At 43.2% G+C, this 5,321-nt stretch overlaps 1 pseudogene; it reads left to right on the forward strand.

Moving 5' to 3' along the window:
• Window positions 1–1,562: 1,562 nt before the first annotated feature.
• LOC148039674 (large ribosomal subunit protein eL27-like) lies at window positions 1,563–2,282 on the forward strand (annotated as a pseudogene).
• Window positions 2,283–5,321: the final 3,039 nt, after the last annotated feature.

Raw genomic sequence — 5,321 nt, forward strand, 5'->3', positions numbered from 1 at the left:
CGAATGGAACCAAACCATATATCAAAGAAACACGTGTAGCTGGAGGCCGAGAAAACCACAACTAGTAGCATGATGATGATTGAATCGGGCAGGAACCCACAATAGCATGGTGATGAAGAAGATGATGATCCTGTTGTAGCTTGTAGTTAAGAAACTTGACATACTTTATGCACTTATTGCCTTTCCTCTCTTCAACAACATCGATGTCCATACATTGCAATATCACCTTATAGACAAGTTTATGTTTTGAGGGTGCACTCCAAGTACACAGAAATAGCTCAGAGTAAAGTTTTCAACCTTTGAATGATGTTACCATGACAGTCATCAAGAGCCAATTAGCGATCGACATACCTACTAATAAGATCATAGCCTCCTTTGAAAGGAATAGATAGTGTTCCACTCGAAAGCAATCACAGCTTCTATAGTCACCATCTTGACAATTGTAGGAATTCCTCATTCAATACATGCTTTAGTCTTCTAGTAATTGTACATCTAGAATACATGCCTTGCAGTTGTACATGTGTCCTAAGCCAAGCATGTCGACTAGTGGGTTGGAGGGTTTGGTGTTTGACAATTGATGACCTCGTTGTCATATTGCTGCCCATTCGAGGTGTGAAAACCACCCAAAAGTTGTGTGTGTGATTTGATACTTTGTACATATTTAGTTGTTATGTTTGCTCTTTCATTCTATGCCGAAGACGGAGAAGAATAAGGAATTTTGGTAGACTGGTAACTTGAGATGCAATTACATGGACCACTTTGATTGTGACCAAGGGTTCGTTTGAAAGCTGTGGCAGCATAGGAGCATTCCCAATGGGCCAAGAGATACATGCTGAGATCATCCTAAGGGGCCTAGAAAGAGACTCTGTTGTTGGTGACATGCTTGTGGACATGTATGAATTATGTGACAACTCGTGAATGGACAACGGCAGTTGATAGAAAAAAACTACCAATTTCTATTCTCTACAGGAAGGATCTTGTGAAACTAGATGGTATAGATTCCATGCTGTTGTATGGTTATGGATCATATGAGTATCCAATTGAGCCAGAATTTTGATCAAATAGATTAGCGCTGATTGATAGAGGATTTGTGTATGCTGTTGCACACATACACGGAGGGGGAGAGATGGGAGGAAAATGGTATGAAGACGGGAAGCTATTGAAAAAGAAGAACACATTTATTGACTTTATTGCCTCAGCAGAACACCTATTGGCCCACAATTTTGGTGCTAAGGACAAGTTATGTATCCATGGGAGAAGTACAGGTGGTCTGTTGATTGGTGCTGTGCTAAATATGAGGCGTGGGAACAAAAAGGAAGGAAAAAGAGGTTTTTTTAAGGGGAAAAAAGGAAGAGCTTTTTTTGAATCGGGAGAGAGGGAAAATAGACGAAGGAGGAAAGAAAATAGGGGGAGGAACGCCAAGGACGGAGCTATCTGATTGTGAGCACTGTAGCAGAAGGAGATGTAGAAGACAAAGAGCCCATGGTGCAGCTAAAGAATAAGACGAAGAAGAAGGTGATGGGGGCTCATATGACAGACGATGAGGCGAAGACCTACTGAAGATGGCGGACAGTCAATCGCGGACGAAGGTGAGGACTAAGCTACTACAAAAGACGAGAATCTGAGACCACGACTAAGCTAATGGGAGAGCCGACAGAGGCAATGAAGCTTCAACGACAAGGAAACTGGTGAACTCTCCTGAAACGAAGGCTGGGAACGGGATGACAAAGGCGTGGATGAAGCCGAGATGAAGCCGAAGGGAGGAAACACGACATTAATGTGGTTAAGTTATCATTTATCACCGGCGTGTAGAGAAATTGAAGAGGAGACTTCATTGAGGAGGAAGTTGATGGAAATCTGCAACTGAGGGGGGGGGGGGAAGTTCCTCAAGCCCAACAAGGTGGTGATCATCCTGCAGGGCCGCTACGCAGGTCGGAAGGCTATCATCATCAAGAACTACAACGATGACATGCAGAGCCGCTCTTATGGCCATGCTCTGGTTGCAGGCATCGACAGGTACCCCCAGAAGGTGATAAAGAAGGCTTCTGAGAAGAAGATTGCCAAGAGGACTCGCTTGAAGCCTTTTATCAAACTTGTCAACTACAACCACATTATGCCAACTAGGTACACTCTTGACGTTGATCTTAAGACTGTTGTTACTGCTGAAAAGCTCGAGACTAAGGCTAAGAGAGTTGAAACAAGAAAAGAGACCAAGGCAATATTTGAAGAGAGATTCAAAAACGGGAAAGAACAGGTGGTTTTTCTCCAAGTTGCGATTTTGAAGCCTGTAGGACAGCTGCTGCATGCTGAATTGAACAGTGTGGTAGTCTTCTGATAGCGGATGTTTCCAATAGACTTTCTCAATTTTATCTTCAGCTCTACCTCCAGCTCCTCACACAAAAGGCACAAGTTTGTATATGAATTAAAGCGTGATATTGCTGGTCAAGATAACCAGATGAAGACATTGCTATTTTCAGCCACAGAAATTTACAAGTTTACACGGTTAAGGGAGTGGGAAGTATGTTGAATGTACTTGTTGAATGTACTGCGAATGCACCTGCCCTCAGAGATTCCTATTGTGGGTTATGAGCTGATTCCCAATGTTCTCTTGCACTGTCAGATGGCTCCATTACTCCAGACAATGTCCCTGAAACAGCACCTGTGATTGGGATTTATCTCAAATATATGTGGTTCAAATTCAAAGTGATAGAAGGATTACAGTCTGTAATGTGCACTCTTCAAAGCCAGCTACCCTTCAATGTCTAGGATGTGTCAAAGTAAAGATAATCAGCAAGAATTACCACTATTCTCCTGAGTACTTTGCTAACTATTGGAAACATAATAACCAGTAATGATATTCAGACCCGGGTTATCCTAGACAACGAAGCACTTCCTTGCTTGTTGTCTCTGATTTCTCAAAATCCTGTGAAAAATATAAAGAAGGAAGAAGAAAGGAGAAAAGACACGTAATTTAATTTGATTTTTATGTGATGTCTGGTGCTGGAGCAGGCTGACCTATTCGAGCGATTTCCATTCAGATGAAGTTGATTGTATGTCACATATTATCTGAAATTGAACTTTTAAATTGAATCTGATTTTTCTAGATTAACCTCCTATCCTGAAATTATTCAAAGTCCTCCGTGGACGCGACTTTGCTTTCGAAAACCCTTCGACATCTTTGGTGAACCCGACGTGAAAGCGTCGCAGAAATTTTAGGATGGGAGATTCTTCAGCCTCTATTTCAGCCTCTTCTACAATTCCAGCTGCGTCTACTTCAGCTCCATCTATGACTGCTGCGTCAAGTACTTCAACGGAGGATCTAAAGCAGATTTTGCAGAATATGTCCATGTATATGCAGCTCCAAAATCAGCAAATACAATTGTATATGCAGCAGCAACAACAATTGCATCAACAGCAGTTGTCTCAGCAAAGGCAACTCTATTCGGAGCAGGAGAATGCAAACAGCGCGACTAAGGCTATTGAGGCAGTTGAGAATGAGAAGAAGCTATTTGACGGGCGTAATGTTTCAGCATATTTGAAGACATATGAGATCAAGATGGGGTTTTTCGGAGTTCCAGCTGGACTTATGAGTAAGTACTTCCTTCGTCTTGTCACACCTGCTTTGAGGACGAAAGTGACTGATCTTTTTATTCAAAATACACATTGGCAAGACTTTAAGAAGGCCTTGAAAGAAGAATACTTCCTTGAGGACTTTGGTATGGCTACTCGGCGATCATTCCGAGAGTGGGTCTACATGCCAAACAAAGGTCTAGCTGCTTCGGAGTTGATTCGAGAATTCGAAGAGAGGTATAGTCAGCTTGATGCCATTGAACAAAGAGCATTGGATGTTGAAAAAGTTGAGCTTTTCTTACAAGCTGCAGATCCTGCTCTTCAAGAAGAATTGGGTGAGCTTCTTGAAGATCACACAAAGCCTATGGGTCTTAAAACTGATTGGCAGGATGCTCAGGATGCAGTCTCGACTTTGACCAAGAGGAGGATATGGAAGACTCGCCTACAGAATGGTTCCATGACACCTACACCATCATCTGCTCCTATGCCTACTTCTATCCCTGTTATTTCTTCTCCTCCTCAGCCAGTTTCTTGGCCTATGCCAGTGCCTACTGTTGCCACTCCACCTATTCCTCCTGTTCCACGACCGATGCCTACACCTTCTGCTCCAAAACCATCCGCTCCATCGGTACCTACTTCTCTTGATGACATAATCAAAGGCATCACAGATTTGACACTGGAGTCAGTCAAAGCGGAGTTGGTGGGAAAGTTGAAGGAGCAGTTTGCTTCAACTGCACCTACTGCTTCTTCTAGCGCTCCTACTGCACCTAGGAGTGCTCCCAGTGCACCTAGGAGAGATCGGAGGTGTATTTGGTGTGATAGTACGGACCATCAGCATTGCAGGGATTGTGACTCTTTCCAGGATGCAAGGAGGCAGAATTTGGTATATTGGGGGCAAGATGGTAAGATTTGGTTGACTGAGACAGGAGCTCCACTTGCTACCAACTTTGGTAAAGGTGGAATGAAGAAGTTAGTGGAGGACATGGCTGCGCGTACTTCTTATGTGACAGCTAGAGGTGATGCTTCTGCATATGGAGTACAGATTGAGAAGGGATCACAGACTCAGTCCGCACTATGGACTTATGCTATGGAGACTGCAAACAAGGGGAAAATTCAGCAAACTGTTTTGACTAGTGCAGGCTCTAGCATCAGATCAGAGACAGGTTGGGACTCGCCTATTGACAGGTATTCTATTTATGCTTATTTGGCTAAATCTCATGGTGCAGATGTATTTGTTGAGGAGAAGCGTAAGAGGGATGAAGAAAATCCAAGTGCAGATAAGAAGACTAGAGGGGGTGAGTTTGTTACTCCACCTACTGCAGGACCGTCTTCAAGACCAGGGCCAGATCGACAGATGGAGGATGCTCAAAAGAGAGAAAAGAGGCAAGAGCCTAGAGAGAGAAAGCAGCCAGGATTCAGATTGATGTCTGATATTGAGACATCTACAGACATGAAGAAAATCTTTAATGATAAGATACTTGGCAGTGAGGTGACTTTCACTATTTCTGAGATTTTGGGCATCTTAAAAAGAGAATTTCAGGATCAGTTTCAGGACAACTTGAAGAGGAAAAGACATGCATTGTCTACCACTGATACACAGGGAGTTTTGATTGGGGAGTTGGATGAGGATGATGATGAGGCTATGGTTGATAATGCTTCTGTTTTTCCGCAGGTAGAGAAGAGGGTTCAGCTTATGCATTATGCTGAAATTGATGAGCCTGTCATGATACCGCGTAGTCACTTTTCGCGGA

This window comes from Lygodium microphyllum, chromosome 2 (assembly GCF_053477565.2).
Source record: "Lygodium microphyllum isolate KBCC chromosome 2, Lygodium_microphyllum_v1.1.10, whole genome shotgun sequence".
Classification (NCBI taxonomy): Eukaryota; Viridiplantae; Streptophyta; class Polypodiopsida; order Schizaeales; family Lygodiaceae; genus Lygodium; species Lygodium microphyllum.